Source organism: Staurois parvus, unplaced genomic scaffold, assembly GCF_062004578.1.
Source record: "Staurois parvus isolate SC_StPar_1 unplaced genomic scaffold, SC_StPar_1.0 ptg001146l, whole genome shotgun sequence".
NCBI classification, from domain to species: domain Eukaryota; kingdom Metazoa; phylum Chordata; class Amphibia; order Anura; family Ranidae; genus Staurois; species Staurois parvus.
Window position 1 is genome coordinate 1560920 of NW_028318942.1, and position 21485 is coordinate 1582404.

A 21485-nucleotide genomic window follows, 5' to 3' on the forward strand; every position below is an offset into this window, starting at 1 on the left:
TGTCACCTCGCATGAGGTCATACTGTGAGGTGTAAGGTGGAGTCCACTCCAGGTTTTTGGGGCCACAATGGCAGAGGTGGTTCCAGATCGGATTTTGTGCTCCACTGATAACCACCACAGGTGGTATAAATAAGACAGGGCTGGAGCAAGGAGTTGCTCGTGGCCTGGGACTCAGAGAGGTATTCTGAGAGAGCTGTGTGTGTACTATACCTACAAGAAAAGGTTTGCTTTTGTTTTGGTGACAGGGAGAAGCCCTTCACCTCTGAGAGAGGAAACGTCTTATGTTTAGTTAGTGCCTGGATGGCAAGGGTTTATTTTGATGTTTTGTTTATTTTGATATTTTTCTGCAAACCTTTTAAATAAAACTGACAACCAGTCAGATTTAGACGAAAGCCTGCTGTGCGGTCTACCTTTTTCCCAGGGAAGGAGATCCCCCACCTGAGCTAACCCCACAATATATATATTTGCGCTGCACTTGTAGGCAGGGACCAGGGCACAAAATCAGGGAGAGACTACACACACAATTCTTGATGTTGTAATTTATCTTGTATACTGGTTAACAGTAATGAATAAAGACAGTTTGTTTGTTTTTTTATAGGCACTGATATAGAACACTATAGCGGGCATTTATACACTGTCACCAGGCCTGTATTATCTGAGGACAGCTTCCACTGGAGGGATGGTGTTTTGTGGTGTACCGCAATGGCACTATATTACTGCAGGGAAGGCCCTCACATTACTGGTCCAAATAGCAGCAGGTTTCCTCAGGACAGGCATTGTCTCTAAGCTGACCCTACTCAGCAGGAAACGTTATCTACACTATGCACCATCCGTCACCAGTGGGGTCTCTGTCCTGACTACCACTTGCTCCAGGCACACCAGAACGGTGTAGGCACCCTGTTATATAAAGTCCCACACCCAGATGTCCGCTGGAGCTCTCAAAAGGTTGCAGCGTCCAATGGAAACAATGATGGAGTCCTTAGGGCAGGGTTTCCTAACCAGAGTTGCATGGCACCCTAGGGTTTCTTAAGAGGTTGCTTGGGGTTCCTCGAAGCAAGTTTCCATTGACGGCAATAGTGTTTTTAGCTATCTGCAAGAGAGTAATTCTTCTCAATCACTACAAGTGTAGGAGTATTCTTCCTGAGTATCACACTACTGTATCATGAGTTGTAGATATAGTAATTTTTAGCAGGGTTCCCTGAGACCAGAAAATTATTTCAAGGGTTCCTCTGTGTTTGAAAGGTTGAGAAAGACTGCCCTAGGGGGACAATTCCCCTAACAGACTCCACTCCATCTGTAATAATGGTACAGGGCCACCTATAGAACAGAGGGGGACTTGCATCTGTCTACTCACTAAACACAGCCCCAGTGTAATCACTGATAGGGTGATACCAACTATAGCCCATAACATGCTAGTGTTCTGCTTTGGAGTATAAGAAAACTGGAGGGAATTTTCATTATTGTACTAGATGAGACTTTCTGTTGCATCTTGGTAATTCAGGCCCCTTTCAGACGGGGCGGATCCATCAGTGTGATTCGGCTTCTCAGAGGGAGATCTCACCGCTGATACCTGCTGAGCAGGTGGATGACAGGTCTCTTGCCACTCTGCTACTGTAGAGCGGACACAGACACTGCCCACTGATTTCAATGGGACGGTCAAATGGAAATGGACTGCTGGTCCGTTTCCACCCAACTGTCATCCGATCCACTGAATGTATGGGGAACAAATCCCCATCCGTCTGTTTTTGGCATATAGGATTGGATCAGTTGCCGGCGGGTGTCAGCTGACACCCGCTGGTCCATAGGGTCCGCCTGAGAAATGGACAAGCAGACTCCATCAGTCCGTTTATGTGAAAGGGGCCTTATTCTCTCCAGAATGTAAAGTGGAGCCAGTTTACTACAATGCAAGGTTTAGAAGGATGTTTAGGACTGCGTACAGAAATGTTCAATGTCCTGTTATTCTCCAAGAGTCACCCAAATCTGACCCTGAGGCATACCTAGTACAGTAGACAACCAAGGTGGATTATTTTACCCATCCTACCCCCTGCCCAGCTCCTCTATATGTTAAAAGTATTTTCAGTAGTAATCTCAATATTAATTAAAAACTAATAAAAGTTAAAAAAAATTGAGAAAATCAAGCTTTTGTTCATCTGAATATTTTACATGTAATCATGTTGGTAAAATTTAAAGTCAATATATGTTAATTGTGGCAATGCATAAAGCTCAGTGGCAAAATAAAGATGTGCGAAATAAAATGTAAGGTTTTATTTGCAGCCCGGGAAGACATGGGGGTGACAAGGGAGGGCCAAATAATATAAAACTCATGGGTTTAATAGCGGTGCACTTCTAAGGTATCTCCATCAACCTATTAAAAACAATGATATGGGGATCTGACATTCATCCTTATAGCAAGGTTAAAATGAGGCCTATGCCCAGGGGCGGACTGACAACTCATGGGGCCCCCGGGCAATAAGGGATCATGGGGCCCCTGTGTCCTTGCCCAAACTCAAAAAAGCCTATGAAAAAGGTACCAGGGGCATCTCATGGGGCCCCCTACTGACCCCGGGCCCTCGGGCAGTGCCCGAATTTCCAAATGGTCAGTCCGCCCCTGCCTATGCCCTTCATGTTCAACCTCTAAAAAAAGATGATAACCCCCCATCTGTTATTGTTCACTTCCACCATCACAGGAGTGAGCTCTCCAAAGCTGAGCACTGATTTACTACATCAGGGGAGAGAAGGAACATGTGAGGATGTTAGAATCATGAAAAGGGCTCACTCCTGTGATGGTGGAGGTGATCAGTAAGAGCTAGGAGTCTCTTAGCAACGTCCTAGCAATGAGACAGGCCAGGATGATGCCATCTTTTATGGTTGTTCAGTCAGGCTTCTGGGGGGGGGGTATGAAAATGGCTACACCTATAGCAAGGGCTTTGTTCAACTTTGGCCAAAGCTGCATTGTTTGTTTTTATCTATAGACGCCCTTCATCAGCATAGGCAGTATTTGGTAAAGGTGAACTCTACCTTTCACTAAAGCCCAACTCCAGGCAAAAATAAAATAAAAGTGATACAATGAGCGTCTGTTACCCTCATCCTCAGCCTTGATCCTGAGCATCTCTTCCTAAGCCATCCTCCAGTATAAACGGATGAAAGTCACAGCTTCCTCTATGAGCCAAGCGCATTTCCCAGCCTGTGCTCCAGACATTTTCCCCCCTCATTATCTTCTTGGGCATCGCTCTCCTCACCACCACGGTGAGTTCTTCTGCCTCCGGAGAGAGAATCTAGCCAATGGAAGTGTCTCCTCCACCAACAGGAGGTGGATCTTTCACTCAGGCAGTGACGTGGATGCCCAAAGAAGGACCCCAGGAAGTAAACAGAAGAGAGAAGGATGGTCATGTGGCTGTGGCTTCAGATAAATAAAAGGGGCATCTGGGTATTTTTTTTTCATACCAGCAGATATTAGAAGGGGGTGGGGGGTCATTAATATCAGTATTTATAATCAGTCTATGTATTGGCAACAAGGTACCTCCATCAATAAAATCCTGTGTATGTGACATACCGCCATGTCCTCATTCATAGTCACTGTTTACTTTCATTGTCATTCCTATTTCCTGTTGTGGGGACCAGACAGGTTTGCCTGCTCCTTACCTGCACAGGGCCCGGGTCCCCTTACCGCCCTGGAAAGAAGAATGTAGAAACCGAATGCATGTGCTCCTGCGCTGAACTGTGGACTCCACAATATTAGTATCCCCACATGAGTTAGAGCAATGCAGGCCTTGCTGCCCTCAACGGACCAGGGAAATCCAAAGAGAACTGTATATAGAAAACAAAGAGAGGGCGCACAGGCCTAGTGCATTACCTTAACCACTTCTTGTCCGGACACTTTCACCCCCTTCCTGACCAGGCCAATTTTCAGCTTTCAGTGCTATCACACTTTGAATGACAATTGCGCGGTCATGCAATACTGTACCCATATGAATTTTTTACCATTTTTTTGAGACAGATAAAGCTTTGTTTTGGTGGTATTTATTCAAAAAGTCCAAAAATTTTGAAAAAAAGGGTTTTTTTATAAAATTTTGCAAATAAATAATATTTCATCATAAATCTTGGCCAAAATTTATTCCATTATTTTTTAGTAAAAAAAAAAATCCAAATTAGTTTATAACCAAAAATTAGCATTTTTAAACATTTCTTTTTACATTTTTATTTTATTTTTTTATATTATTATTTTTTATTTTTTTTATTTTTTTTTACATACTGTCACCCTAGCAGTACAGTGTCACCATGGTGACACTGTACTACTTGTGGGGGGTGATGAAGATTTTTTTTTTTTTTTTTACACTGATTGCTTTTACACCCATATAGGATGTAAAAGCAATCATTTCTCTTTCACTCTGTCTGCATTCTTGCAGTCATTGAGAAGTACTGAATGAGCTGTGATTGGTCACAGCTTGTCACATGGTACAAGGCTGTTGTGAATAGCCTTGTACCATGTGACCTCTGTGATCATTCACACATTTCACACGTAGTAAGCAATGATGTCACAAGTGACATCTTGCTTACTACTTTGCATGTGATCACTGATTGGCCAATCAGTGATCACATGATCGGGACCTTACACAGAGGTCCCATACAGCGCTCAATGTTCCACTGTGTCTGGAGGACACAGCGGGCACTGGATCGCGGTGCTGCACAAGCAGGGGGCGGAGAGGCCGTTTATAAACAGCCACCTGACCCTGAACTGCTCCCGTCTGTCCGTTTATATACAACGGCCGGACGGGAGGTGGTTAATAAACACATTTTACTATACTGATTGGCCAATCAGTGATCACATGATCGGGACCTCGTACAGAGGTCCCGTCCGACGATCGGTGTTTCACTGTGTCCGGAGGACACAGCGGGCACCGCTGCGCGCTCCCAGGGAGCGCGCACAGCTAGAAAAGGCGGGTGCCATTTATGAACGGCAACCCGCCCCTGGAGTGCCACCGCCCTGCCGTTTATAAACAGCAGGCTGACAGCAAGTGGTTAAAAAATGGGATTTATTAATAAATAGTAAAATACTCCCAAAGAAATGTAAAATCAAATTAAAATGGGAAGCGTGTCGAGATGCAGAGTGGTGCCTGTGGAACAGGTGCCTGGGAGGCTTGAAGGGCGGGATAATCTGAGCTGCCAGGGAAGCTCCGGCGGGAGACGGCCAACACATGGCATCTGTCAAGCTCTGTCCGGTCTCCCGTGCGTTCCACGGGGACCGGAAGAGGAAGAAGGGATGTGGAGAGGCTGGTTCAATGCACATGCGCGAACGCGAGAGGAGGCGGATATGTGTTCAGATGTGCGTACATACTCAATGCATGTATTCACCCCCACCCTCCTCCACATTCTCCTCCCCCCCGATGTCTCCGCCTTTGGGGGTGGACCCCAATATCCATCATCACATGGTTCCCAGCCCATTTAAGAGAGGACACAGGCTGTGCGCACACACACTGGCTCTGAGGAAGAGGTACAACCTCGAAACGCATCAGCACCAGCTATCCTGAGGCTTACAGTCCCCCACCAGACTAACCACAGGGGTTCCTGAACCACTCTGCATCCCTTGCGACACGCTTCCCATCTTAATTTGATTTTACATTTCTTTGTATTTTACTATTTATTAACCACTTGAGCTCCAGAGGATTTACCCCCCTTAATGACCAGGCCTCTTTTTGCTACTCAGCGCTGCACTAATTCAACTGATAATTGCGCGGTCATGCAATGCTGCACCCAAACGAAATTTATGTCCTTTTTTTCACACAAATACAGCTTTCTTTCGGTGTAATTTGATCACCTGTGCGCTTTTTATTTTTCACGCTATAAACAAAAAAAGGCCAAACATTTTGAGGAAAAACAATATTTTTTACTTTCAGCTATAAAAAATATATAGTAAACTCAAAATTGGTTATACATTTAGGCCAAAATGTATTCTGCTCCATGTTTTTGGTAAAAAAAATCCCAATAAGTGTATATTGATTGCTTTGTGTGGAAGTTATAGCGTCTACAAACTATGGTATAGATACTGCAATTTACGCCATTTTTCTGCTATACAGCGCTGCGCTAGTTTAACGGACAATTGCGCGGTCATGCAATATGGTACATAAATGAAATTTACATCCTTTTTTTCCCCACAAATTGAGCTTTCTTTCGGTGGTATTTGATCGCCTATCGCCTGTGCGTTTTTTATTTTTTGCGCTATAAAAAAAAAGGCTGACAATTTTGAGGAAAAAAAAACAATATTTTGGACTTTTTGCTATAAAACATGTCCAGTAAAAAAAAATGCAAAAATCAAATTTAGTCATAAATTTCTGCCAAAATGCATTCTGCGACATGTCTTTGCTAAAAAAAAAAAACCCAATATGTGTAAATTAATTGATTTACGTGAAAGTTATAGCGTTTACAAATGGCGGGAAAGATACTGGGATTTTTAGGTTTTTTTTTATACTAATAATGGCGGCGATCAGAGAATTATGGCTGCGATCAGGGACTTATGGCAGCGACTTATGGTGGGACTGAGGGACTGCGGCGGATATTCTGACATTGGGGGGTACTGACTTGGGGTCACTGACATCCCCAAAAACACTAATACAGTGATCAGTGCAAAAAAAAAAACACTGACACTGTACTAATGGCACTGGGGAGGAAGGGGTTAACTTTATTTTGCAGGGAAGGGTTATAGGAGTGAGGGGAGTGTTTTACTAGGGGGCGGGGGTGTATACTGGACGGGACAAGGCTGATCGAGAAAGAGAAACTGTTCTTTCTCGATCAGCTCATCCTCGAGCTGACAGGGAAGTGACAGACAGCACAGCTACTGCAGCTGTGCTGTCTGTCACTGTTTGCCGCCGATCGCCAGGGAATAGCTGCTAAGGACCGGCTGTGACCTGGCGACTCACATCTGCGGCGGTGATCCGCGGGACAGATAGGGCGGTGGCGCGCCTCGTGCGCACCCCATATTTGTTTACAAAACACACGTTTTAAAACGTGGTTTTGCCTGCGAGTGCCGCCCTGCCGCCGTCTATCTACAGTGGCTGGGCGGCATGCGGTTAATAAATCCCATTTTTAAGGTAATGCACTAGGCCTGTGTGCCCTCTCCTTGTTTTCTATATACACTCCCATCACCGCCCCCATACACTCCCCTCACCGCCCCCCTGTACTTCTCAGAGTTTGATGGAAACACTTCGGTGTGAAGAGTATTCCCAGATCCATACAACCCGTGGACCTTGCTCTTCTCCCCAGCTGATGGGGAAATTGCATATTACATATTTCCTTATTAATGTTGGCCTCACAAATATCTAATAAAGCCTCTAATATCCAAATCCTTAAAAGGTCACATTGTTGCTTACGTGGGGAGTTAGCTGTGGGCTGTCCATAGTGTATATACCACAGTTGTAGCTTGAAACATTCAGTCTCGTCTTCAGAGCTTGCAATCATGCATGCTTCTGTAGTCACCTGTGCAGGGGGCGGACTGACAACTCATGGGACCCCCGGACAATAGGGGATCATGGGGCCCCTGTGTCCTTGCCCAAACTCAAAAAAGCCTATGAAAAAGGTATCAGGGGCATCTCATGGGGCCTGCAAAAAGAGGGGGGTTGTGAAAAGAAATTCACAAAGAAAGCGGCTACATTATGAACAGAATGTGATACTCAGAAAAATTTCCAAAAATTATGCTTTATTACACATACAAATTTGACATATGGGCAATCGCCCTGGTTTACCATCACCTCAGTATGAGACAATACACACAGACCTAAAACCATATAAAATGACACCAAGACCGGTCTAAATGCATGTGCAACAAGGACAATGACTACAAGAGTCTAAAGTCCCTGTAGCACTGGCGCATAGGTGAACACTTCCCAAAGGAGGTGTATACAAAAATTATACCATAGGTATACCATAAAACGTGTTATAAATGTGTAGACTAAGCTACTACCAGAATGGTTATATCCCAAACAGGGAGTTTCAAAAAATTATACCATGGATATAAGTATCACATGTATGCAATGCAGCAAGCACAGTATGCGTCAAAAAGAAGGCATGCCTCTGGGCCTATATGAGACAAAACATAAATGTCATATAAATGATGCAGTACATTCCTATGCCGGCACAAGTGGTTGGGGCCCATTCATCTGTGATATTACCAGCTGTTTCCTAGGGCTCCTGAATAAAAATATGCCCCATTTTTTACCAGGATGGAAGGATAGATGCATAAAGCAGCGCACTGCTTGAAATGGTTTCTTCACCACTGCATGTGGACTACATACCACTTTCTGTAAGAAAAACAAGACACATCCCAATGGATCTTCTGCCTGTTGAAATACATGTGGTATGTCTTGTTTCCTATACAAAGCACCATGATGTCCCCATCCTGTAGTGAAACAGACAATATGTGGAAAGTCACTGAAAGAGCTTTCACTCTATATAGGATATATAGGTCATATAGGTCACATATGACCATATATCTAGTGTCCTGCAACAGTCCACTCACCACCTGTGCAATGGATAATAGGAGAGGAAAGAATGTCCTTCATGGGTACTGCCATACAAGGCCAGGGAGGCCAAGGAACCACCGCTGATATCCGCCGATATACCGTGGGTTCCAGCCTCTTCTCGGCGCCTGTGCTGCCTAGGCTTGCCTCATGGCATGTGAAAATGGCTTCCTCCTTGTAGGTCAGCGTGCATTCCACCTAATGCGCATGACCGGAAGTGACGTATCTGACGTATGACGTCAACGCGTTTCGCCGATGGGCGTATCTCACTCAGCTTCGTCATTCTACGACCTCTTAATAACTACCTTTAACAAATGCATCTCATGGGGCCCCCTACTGACCCCGAGCCCTCGGGCAGTGCCCGAATTTCCAAATGGTCAGTCCGCCCCTGCACCTGTGTGCCACGGCATGTGAAAGGGGGGGACTCCGTGGCGGAAACAGCATCTTTAGTTAATTATTTTTGTTGTATTTTCGTTATCTGTACATTTTATTGTCATTCATTTTAATAAGTGTAAATGTATTTGGGTGATCCCTCTTTGCACACATTGAATACAACCCCAAAAACGTAACGAAGCACCAGCCGGGTTACTTACTTTCAGACTAGAGCTGTACGAGGACAGCTGATGCAGACAGGCCAGAGCTCTCATACTGACTTGTAATCAGAGGCAGACTGACCATTTGGAAACTCGGGCACTGCTCGAGGGCCCGGGGTCAGTAGGGGGCCCCATGAGATGCCCCTGGTATTTTTTTCATAGGCTTTTTTGAGTTTGGGCAAGGACACAGGGGCCCCATGATCCCCTATTGCCCGGGGGCCCCATGAGTTGTCAGTCCGCCCCTGCTTGTAATATCAACAATTTTATCAGCCTGTTATTTTTGTTCTTGGGTTTGAATGGGCTCTCTCGCCAGTGGTTGGTCGGTAGAACCTGGAACTGAATCCTCATTATGGAGACTTTTGGCCTGGCCACATGGTACAGGAAGGAAGGAGGTAACAAATGCATGCATGAGATCCGCACTATGTGCCCGCCCCATTCTGTCACTAGGAGTGAGATAACAAGAGGTACGCTGGACTGGTGGAGAGGACTCGGGCTCAGCGGTGTTCCTCCTAAATGCAACATACACCAGAGACACGAGAGGCACTCTTCAGAAGAACTCTGTACTTTTATAATTACACACAATGAAGGCTCATCTCAAAGTCGGGGAACTGCCTTAATGTTAGACTTTAATATGACCGCAGTCCCTGCCTGGTCCTGGGCACAAGAAAAGGTACTCCCATGTGCAGGGCAAGTGGCCCCGCCCACAAAGATATCAACTTCAGGGACAATATGTTCAATTGCTGCCTAAGATATCCCACCAATTTAAGATGTCATTGTAATATCATCTGGAATATGCAGTTCAGTTTTGGGCACCAGTTCATGAAAAATATCAGGGAACTGGAGAAAGTACAGAGAAGGGCAACCAAACTGATAAGAGGCATGGAGGAGATCAGCTATGAGGAAAGATTAGAGGAACTGAATTTATTCTCTCTTGAGAAGAGGAGATTAAGGGGGGATATGATCTCCATGTATAATACATAAGAGGGGATATGATCTCCATGTATAATACATAAGGGAGGATATGATCTCCATGTATAATACATAAGGGGGGATATGATCTCCATGTATAATACATAAGGGGGGATATGATCTCCATGTATAATACATAAGGGGGGATATGATCTCCATGTATAATACATAAGGGGGGATATGATCTCCATGTATAATACATAAGGGGGATATGATCACCATGTATAATACATAAGGGAGGATATGATCTCCATGTATAATACATAAGGGGGGATATGATCTCCATGTATAATACATAAGAGGGGATATGATCTCCATGTATAATACATAAGGGGGGATATGATCACCATGTATAATACATAAGGGGGGATATGATCTCCACGTATAATACATAAGGGGGGATATGATCACCATGTATAATACATAAGGGGGGATATGATCTCCATGTATAATACATAAGGGGGGATATGATCTCCATGTATAATACATAAGGGGGGATATGATCACCATGTATAATACATAAGGGAGGATATGATCTCCATGTATAATACATAAGGGGGGATATGATCTCCATGTATAATACATAAGGGGGGATATGATCTCCATGTATAATACATAAGGGGGGATATGATCTCCATGTATAATACATAAGGGGGATATGATCTCCATGTATAATACATAAGGGGGATATGATCTCCATGTATAATACATAAGGGGGGATATGATCACCATGTATAATACATAAGGGGGGATATGATCACCATGTATAATACATAAGGGGGATATGATCACCATGTATAATACATAAGGGGGATATGATCACCATGTATAATACATAAGGGGGGATATGATCTCCATGTATAATACATAAGGGGGGATATGATCTCCATGTATAATACATAAGGGGGGATATGATCTCCATGTATAATACATAAAGGGGGATATGATCTCCATGTATAATACATAAGGGGGGATATGATCTCCATGTATAATACATAAGGGGGGATATGATCTCCATGTATAATACATAAGGGGGGATATGATCTCCATGTATAATACATAAGGCGGATATGATCAACATGTATAATACATAAGGGGGGGATATGATCTCCATGTATAATACATAAGGGGGGGATATGATCTCCATGTATAATACATAAGGGGGATATGATCTCCATGTATAATACATAAGGGGGGGATATGATCTCCATGTATAATACATAAGGGGGATATGATCTCCATGTATAATACATAAGGGGGGATATGATCTCCATGTATAATACATAAGGGGGGATATGATCTCCATGTATAATACATAAGGGGGGATATGATCAACATGTATAATACATAAGGGGGATATGATCACCATGTATAATACATAAGGGGGGGATATGATCACCATGTATAATACATAAGGGGGGATATGATCTCCATGTATAATACATAAGGGGGGATATGATCTCCATGTATAATACATAAGGGGGGATATGATCTCCATGTATAATACATAAGGGGGATATGATCACCATGTATAATACATAAGGGGGGATATGATCTCCATGTATAATACATAAGGGGGGATATGATCTCCATGTATAATACATAAGAGGGGATATGATCTCCATGTATAATACATAAGGGGGATATGATCTCCATGTATAATACATAAGGCGGATATGATCAACATGTATAATACATAAGGGGGGGATATGATCTCCATGTATAATACATAAGGGGGGGATATGATCTCCATGTATAATACATAAGGGGGATATGATCTCCATGTATAATACATAAGGGGGGGATATGATCTCCATGTATAATACATAAGGGGGGATATGATCTCCATGTATAATACATAAGGGGGGATATGATCTCCATGTATAATACATAAGGGGGGATATGATCTCCATGTATAATACATAAGGGGGGGATATGATCTCCATGTATAATACATAAGGGGGGATATGATCACCATGTATAATACATAAGGGGGGATATGATCACCATGTATAATACATAAGAGGGGATATGATCTCCATGTATAATACATAAGGGGGGATATGATCACCATGTATAATACATAAGGGGGGATATGATCACCATGTATAATACATAAGGGGGATATGATCACCATGTATAATACATAAGGGGGATATGATCACCATGTATAATACATAAGGGGGGATATGATCTCCATGTATAATACATAAGGGGGGATATGATCTCCATGTATAATACATAAGAGGGGATATGATCTCCATGTATAATACATAAGGGGGATATCATCTCCATGTATAATACATAAGGGGGGATATGATCACCATGTATAATACATAAGGGGGATATGATCACCATGTATAATACATAAGGGGGATATGATCACCATGTATAATACATAAGGGGGGATATGATCTCCATGTATAATACATAAGGGGGGATATGATCTCCATGTATAATACATAAGGGGGGATATGATCTCCATGTATAATACATAAAGGGGGATATGATCTCCATGTATAATACATAAGGGGGGGATATGATCTCCATGTATAATACATAAGGGGGGTATGATCTCCATGTATAATACATAAGGGGGGATATGATTTCCATGTATAATACATAAGGGGGGATATGATCTCCATGTATAATACATAAGGGGGGATATGATCTCCATGTATAATACATAAGGGGGGATATGATCTCCATGTATAATACATAAGGGGGGATATGATCTCCATGTATAATACATAAGGGGGATATGATCAACATGTATAATACATAAGGGGGATATGATCACCATGTATAATACATAAGGGGGGGATATGATCACCATGTATAATACATAAGGGGGGATATGATCTCCATGTATAATACATAAGGGGGGATATGATCTCCATGTATAATACATAAGGGGGGATATGATCTCCATGTATAATACATAAGGGGGGATATGATCTCCATGTATAATACATAAGGGGGATATGATCAACATGTATAATACATAAGGGGGATATGATCACCATGTATAATACATAAGGGGGGGATATGATCACCATGTATAATACATAAGGGGGGATATGATCTCCATGTATAATACATAAGTGGGGATATGATCTCCATGTATAATACATAAGGGGGGATATGATCTCCATGTATAATACATAAGGGGGGATATGATCTCCATGTATAATACATAAGGGGGGATACGATCTCCATGTATAATACGTAAGGGGGGATACGATCTCCATGTATAATACGTAAGGGGGATATGATCACCATGTATAACACACAAGGGGGGATATGATCTCCATGTATAATACATAAGGGGGGATATGATCTCCATGTATAAATACATCAGTGATTCATATAGTGAACTCGGTGTAGAGCTATTCACCCTGAGGTCATCACAGAGGACAAGGGGGCACTCTTTACATCTGGAGGAAATAAGATTTCATCTCCAAATACTAAAAGCTTTCTTCACAGTGAGAGCTGTGAAAATGTGGAATAGACTCCCTCAAGAGTTGGTTCTGGCCAGCTCAGTGGATTGCTTTATAAAAGTCCTGGATTCTTTCTTAGATACACAGAATATAACTGGATATAACATTTATAGATAAAGTTGATCCAGGGAATATCCGATTGCCTCTCGGGGGATCAGGAAGGAATTATTTTCCCTGCAGGAGCAAATTGGATCATGCTTTATTGGGAATTTTTTGCCTTCCTCTGGGTCAGCTGTGGGTATAAGATAGTGTATATCAGGGGTATCAAATTCGATTTCATTGCGGGCCACTTCAGCATTATGGTTGCCCTCAAAGGGCCGGTTGTATCTGTAAGACTAGATGTCTAGAGCAACTCACCCCCCCTCTTACATCAAATGTCAAGAGCCCCCCTACCCTTTCTTACATCACAGTGCACCCCCTTACCTTGTGTTGCTGCAACGAAGAAGGGAGGGTGGTGGAGCTGGGAAGCAGAACGTGTGGGGTCTGGAGGAGGACAAAAGGAGGGCTGGAGTCAGCTGCAGGATCTGTCCTCCTCTCTGCTGCCAACTGCTGAGAAACGGTGGGGGTGGAAATGAGGGGGTGCCGCAGCTGCAGAAGAGGTGTAAGGGCCACATGAAATGGCCTGGTGGGCCGGATTTGGCCCATGGGCATTGTGTTGGACACATGTAGTGTGTATGGAGGTTTTCTATTTGTGTGTGCGTTTGTTTTTATATTAGTTGAACTGGATGGACTAGAGTCTTTTATTCAGTCAGATTAACTATGTAACTATGTAATGAGATAATCAATGTTATTCACCTGTCAGCAGTCATAAAGTTATGGCCGATCAGTAGAAATGGGCTGCCCTATGACCGAACCGCGAGAATGCTCTACATAGAGTAAATGGGCAGCACAGTGGCTAAATGGTTAGCTCTTCCACCTGGCAGTACTAGGGTCCTTGGTTTGAATCCCAGCCACAGCACCCCCTGCCTGGAGTTTGCATGTTCTCCCTGTGCCTGCGTGGGTTTCCTCCGGGTACTCCGGTTTCCTCCCACTCTCCAAAGACATGCTGGTAGGTTACTTGGATCCTGTCCAAATTGTCCCTAGTATGTGTATGTATGAATGTGAGTTAGGGACCTTAGATTGTACGCCCCTTGAGGGTTAGGGACTGATGTGAATGTACAATATATATATATGTAAAGCACTGCATAAATTGACAGCACTATATATAAGTACTAAAAATTAAAAAAAATAAAAATGTAGACATAAATAACATAGAAATGACCACACTGCTCCTGTAATAAGAAGAAATACAGTTATGTGCTTTACAAATGTGCTCTGTGCTGCACCAGCTACTCTGAAGTCAGAGATATGCAGTAAAAATGTGTGAAAAAAAAAATAGAAATCACACGTTGAGCTCCTCTCCGATCACGGAACTGCATGAAATTGCACCAGCTACAGAAGGCCCAGTTGCCACACACGTGTGTGCTTGCGTCTCTGAATCCGCACTGAGTATGCACTCACTGTGTTCCCCCAGCATGCTGACTGAGCTGTCACCAACAGCTCCCAATCTCCCTTTGTGATCTCAGCTGTCTACAGATGCTGAATTGCTGGTTATAATGATAATTTGGCCTCATGTATTCTAGAATAACTATCTATAGGAAAATGTCAGCCAATAGCAGATAAATCTAAGAAAGCAAATGTTTTTTGATTAGGCTGCTTTTTTTTTTTTTCTAAGAAGAACACTTTATTGAGTTTTCAGAAAACAAGTTTGCAGAGTCACAGTGTGATTATATGTTCTCAGACACCAGTCAAATTCACAGACAAATTCACAGAATGAGTATCTAAACATAACGCATGATATGATAAGAATTAGGCTGATTGTTACAAATGTATGCCTCCAATGTACTGTATATTTCCTAACAATACATTACAGTAGGCATCACTAAATGGCGGACCACGGTCCGGACCCGGACTGTGTGACAGTCCTGGCTATACCATTTAGCTGTCTGCGTTCTTTCTTCCTCCCGCCGCTGTTGTCATCTTCACAGCAGGTCAGAGGACAGGAGGAGCGATCAGTCCGGATGGAGGGTGGGAGCTGCCCATTTTTTAGTTAATAAGCTGCCGATTGGTTGCTAAGCCGCAGGGCAGTCCTAAAAATCCAACCCCTCCCCTACCTTTCCTGTTATCTGGAGAAGATGAAAAGCTCCCGCCCTTCATCCAGACCAATCAATTCTCCTTTGCTATGAAAAGTAGGACTGGAAGGAGAGGAGGGATGATCACACTGATGTAAAGGTAAAATGCCTGTACTGTTAAGGCAGGCTATTTAAAGAGTGGAATGCTATGGAAAGGGGGCACTGATGCAAAGGGGGGGGGGGTGTGATGTAAAAATGAGGGACTGTGATGCGGGGGGGGGGGGCTGTGATGTAAAGATTAGGGACTGTGATGCAAAGGGGGAGACTGTGATCTAAAGTTGGGGGACTGTAATGCAAATGAGGGGACTGTGATGCAAAGGGGGGCTGTGGTATAAAGTTGGGGGACTGTGATGTAAGGGGGGGGGACTGTGATGTACAGCTGGGGGACTGTGGTGTAAAATTGGGGGACTGCAATGTAAAGAGGGGTACTGTGATGTAAAGATTAGAGACAATGATGCAAGGGGGGGGACTGTGATGCAAAGAGGGGACTGTGGTGTAAAGTTGAGGGACTGTGATGTAAATATTAGGGACTGTGATGCCAAGGGGGGGGTTGTGATGTAAAGTTGGGGGACTGTGATGCAAAGGGGGACTGTGGTGTAAAGTTGGAGGACTGCGATGCAAAAGGGGGGGCTGTGGTGTAAATATTAGGGACTGTGATTCAAAAGGGGGACTGCGATGTAAAATTGGGGGACTGTTAAGTAAAGGGGGGAGACTGATGCAAAGGGGAGACTGCAATCTAAAGGAGGGAGACTGATGCAAAGGGGGGGACTGTGAATGCACATGTGGGGCCCTATCTTGTAAAGGAAGACTGTGATGTAAAGGGGGGCTGATTAATAGCACAACTATGATATCCAGACCTTTACTGGAAGAAATATTTACTGATTGGACCTTTATGAATTTTAATTCAACACCCTGCATTATAGTATTCTACAGACGAGATGCAGTTACAAAATTTACCACTTGGTGTCAGTATTTCCCAGCAATACAGACGAGATGCAGTTACAAAATTTACCACTTGGTGTCAGTATTTCCCATCAATACAGACGAGATGCAGTTACAAAATTTACCACTTGGTGTCAGTATTTCCCAGCAATAGACGAGATGCAGTTACAAAATTTACCACGTGGTGTCAGTATTTCCCAGCAATACAGAGGAGATGCAGGTTCATTGTCAGTTGTCAGCACTGTGACAATTTGAATGACAGTTGCGCGGCTATTGAAATAGAAATCTTGTGAGCCACCAAATAATTATAAGATAGGATTGTCAGCACCAAACACATACTCATCCAATGTGCATACAAATTCAACTAATATCACAATGGTGCCGCGCTCCTAATTGTTATTAATTAAATATCATAAAAATTGTTTTAAATTAAATCCATATAATAGTGTAAACACAATATATATATAAAAAATGAAGTGCACCCATAAAGTGATAATACACTGAAAATGACAGTCAATATTCAATATGCACAAAAAATATAAACATGATTAATGATAAATGAGTGATAAATAAATCAGTCTCTGGTGATAATCGTGAAAAATCCCAGGTGATGTGAATTCCAATTCCCAGTGACTTGAATAATGATCCTATTATGTGCTCACCTCATATAAAGCCTATAAATAGGCTAAAAGCGTTTGTGTTCCCCAAATGGGACTATATCCTTGAGTTGCACCGTAGCAGTAATGGTGGTTACTCCTTCAATCGTGGCTCTCCTCTCCTGCCACTATCCCCACAAAGATCTCTCGCTCTCTTACACTGGAGCACTCCTCCTTGGTATATCCCTCAGTGTGAGAAGAAATAAAGACATAGTGTATTATCCTTTTAAAAAATAACTACCTTCAATATGCGCCCATTACACTCACATGTAAAGATAATATTAAGTGCTTTGTTAAAAACAATTGCCAGCAGATGATACAAGTGCACCTCTCACACTGTGTACTTGCCGTCCTTGAGTGTCAGGTGACGTCACTGCCCCTCCTTACGCGTTACGCCGCAGGTCACGCGGCTTCATCAGGGGATCGGCGTAATGCGGAGGGAGTATATTATCACTTTATGGGTGCACTTCATTTTTTATATATATATTGTGTTTACACTATTATATGGATTTAATTTAAAACTATTTTTATGATATTTAATTAATAACAATTAGGAGCGCGGCACCATTGTGATATTAGTTGCGCAGCTATGCAACACTAACCATACAACATTGTTATTATTTTTTTTCACACAAATAGAGCTTTCTTTTGGTGGTATTTAATCAGCACTGGGTTTTTATGTTTTGTTAAATAAACAAAAAAAACCAGAAAAGTTTGAAGAAAATGCATTTTTCCTTGTTTCTGTAATAAAAGAATGCAAGTAAGCAATCGTTCTTCATAAATTTAGGCCAAAATTTATTCTGCTACATTTCTTTGGTGAAAATAACCCAAATCAGTGTTTAATATTTAGTCTGTGTGAAAGTCCACAAACGATGGTGTATATCTGAAATTCGGTCAATCGTGATGTGGCCGATCTAATTTTCTCAAGGCCCCTAAAATGTCAGGATAGTACAGATATCCCCCAAATTCCCCCTTTTTTGGAAAGTAGATAGTCCGAGGTATTTAGTAAGAGGCATGGCAAGTTTTTTGAAGTTGTAATTTTTTGCCACAAATTTGCGGAAAATTAAGAAATGTAAAGAAAATGTAGTTTTTTTCCCAATTTTTCTTTACATACTGTCACCAGTGCAGCACAGTGTCATCATATAACTATTGTGGCGTTGATCAGGGACACTGGTGACAGTATGTAAACAAAATAATCATTTTTTTAAAAAATGTTTTATTTTATTTTTCTTGTTTATTACATTTTTTTGTTACACATCGCGACCAGAGCAATACAGTGTTATCATAGTAGCCTTGTAACAGAGGCGCACTGACCATTTGGAAACTCGGGCACTGCCCGAGGGCCCGGTGTCAGTAGGGGGCCCCATGAGATGCCCTTTGTACCTTTTTCATAGGCTTTTTTGAGTTTGAGCAAGGACACAGGGGCCCCATGATCCCCTATTGCCCGGGGGCCCCATGAGTTGTCAGTCCGCCCCTGCCTTGTACTACCCTGGGGAGGTGATCAGGATTTTTTTACATGTTTTACTGTAATAAGCAACAATTTTTTCTGATTGGAAATTATTAATTCAGTGTTTACTATGGTGATTAGCTGTAATTGGTCCTGTCTGTACCATATGATCACTGTGACCAATCACAGAGATCAATACAGCACAGTGGCTAAATGATTAGTACTTCCGCCTGGCAGTACTAGGGTCCTTAGTTTGCAATCCCAACCACGGCACTACCTGCATGGAGTTGGCATGTTCTCTCTGTGCTGAGTTTCCTCCGGGTACTCCAGTTTCCTTCCACACTCCAAAGACATGCTGGTAGGTAATTTGGATCCTGTCTAAATTGGCCCTAGTATGTGTATGTATGAATGTAGGTTAGGGACCTTAGATTGTACGCCCCTTGAGGGTTAGGGGCCCTAGATTCTACGCCCCTTGAGGGTTAGGGACCTTAGCTTGTTTGCCCCTGGAGGGTTAGGGACCTTAGCTTGTACGCCCCTTGAGGGTTAGGGACCTTAGATTGTACGCCCCTTGAGGGTTAGGGACCTTAGATTGTACACCCCCTGAGGGTTAGGGACCTTAGATTGTACACCCCTTGAGGGTTAGGGACCTTAGATTGTACACCCCTTGAGGGTTAGGGACCTTAGATTGTACACCCCTTGAGGGTTAGGGACCCTAGATTGTACACCCCTTGAGGGTTAGGGACCTTAGATTCTATGCCCCTTGAGGGTTAGGGACCTTAGATTCTACGCCCCTTCAGGGTTAAGGACCTTAGATTCTACGCCCCTTGAGGGTTAGGGACCTTAGATTGTACGCCCCTTGAGGGTTAGGGACCTTAGATTGTACGTCCCTTGAGGGTTAGGGACCTTAGATTGTGCGCCCTTTGAGGGTTAGGGACCTTAGATTGTACTCCCTTGAGGGTTAGGGACCTTAGATTGTACACCCCTTGAGGGTTAGGGACCTTAGATTGTACACCCCTTGAGGGTTAGGGACCTTAGATTGTACAACCCTTGAGGGTTAGGGACCTTAGATTGTACACCCCTTGAGGGTTAGGGACCTTAGATTGTACAACCCTTGAGGGTTAGGGACCTTAGATTGTACGCCCCTTGAGGGTTAGGGACCTTAGATTGTACGCCCCTTGAGGGTTAGGGACCTTAGATTGTACACCCCTTGAGGGTTAGGGACCTTAGATTGTACACCCCTTGAGGGTTAGGGACCTTAGATTGTACAACCCTTGAGGGTTAGGGACCTTAGATTGTACACCCCTTGAGGGTTAGGGACCTTAGATTGTACAACCCTTGAGGGTTAGGGACCTTAGATTGTACGCCCCTTGAGGGTTAGGGACCTTAGATTGTACGCCCCTTGAGGGTTAGGGACCTTAGATTGTACGCCCCTTGAGGGTTAGGGACCTTAGATTGTACGCCCCTTGAGGGTTAGGGACCTTAGATTGTACGCCCCTTGAGGGTTAGGGGCCTTAGATTGTACGCCTCTTGAGGGTTAGGGACCTTAGATTGTACGCCCCTTGAGGGTTAGGGACCTTAGATTGTACGCCCCTTGAGGGTTAGGGACCTTAGATTGTACGCCCCTTGAGGGTTAGGGGCCTTAGATTGTACGCCTCTTGAGGGTTAGGGACCTTAGATTGTACGCCCCTTGAGGGTTAGGGGCCTTAGATTGTACACCCCTTCAGGGTTAGGGACTGATATGAATGTGCAATATATATGTAAAGTGCTGCGTTAAGTGATTGTGCTATATAAGTACCTGAAATAAATAAAATACAATAGTACACAATAAATGGCACGAGTGGAAGCCATCCATTGTGTTCAATTGCCATGTGATCTGCTGTGATTGGTCTTACCAATCATGTGGTGTCCAGTGGACACAGCAGGTGACAGAGCATGCCGCAGCATGGCCCATGGCGTACATGCAAGGTGCGTCAGGGGAGAATGTCATATGATGTCCACCCAGAACAGCGAATGTCCTGCCCGGCTGTCATTTGACTATAGATCAGGTGGGAAAGTGATAAAATGGCCAGCAAATCCAAAATTGCATTCTATTCTAAAGGTAATGAAAATGACTATTTATTCCTAATTTCTTTAACCACGCGCTGCCTGGGGCAATTTTGACATTTTTTACATACAGTACATGTACAAATCAGCTTAGCTATCTGCTCCCCTTGCTAGCTGTATTATGGCCATGCGGGGCTCTGCCCACCCAGCCGTGTCACCAATTCACAGTATTCTGTGAATGAGAACACTACAAGTTCCAACAGCCTTTGCAACTACCATGGTACTGTGTAGTGCTGTAGTAGTTCATTGAGTCTTCCTGTCAGTAAGTATCTGCTTGTCTGTATGCTACATGTACAGGTCTGCTGGAGACCTGCATGGCACCAGCGATTTGCTGATCACTGGTGCAATGCTTTAGAGCACATGTGTCAAACACAAGGCCCACAGACCGAATCCTGGCCTGCTAGGCCAATTCAAGTGGCCCTCGAACCCCCTGGACTCTGTCCCCACCATGTCTCAGCAGTCGGCAGCAGAGAGGAGGACAGTACTCCTCCACCAGACCCTGCACTTCTTTGTGCAGCAGCGGATAGGCTTGTCTCTGCCCCCCTTGTCTCAGCAGTTGGCAGCAGAGGACAGAACTCCTCCGACAAATACTGC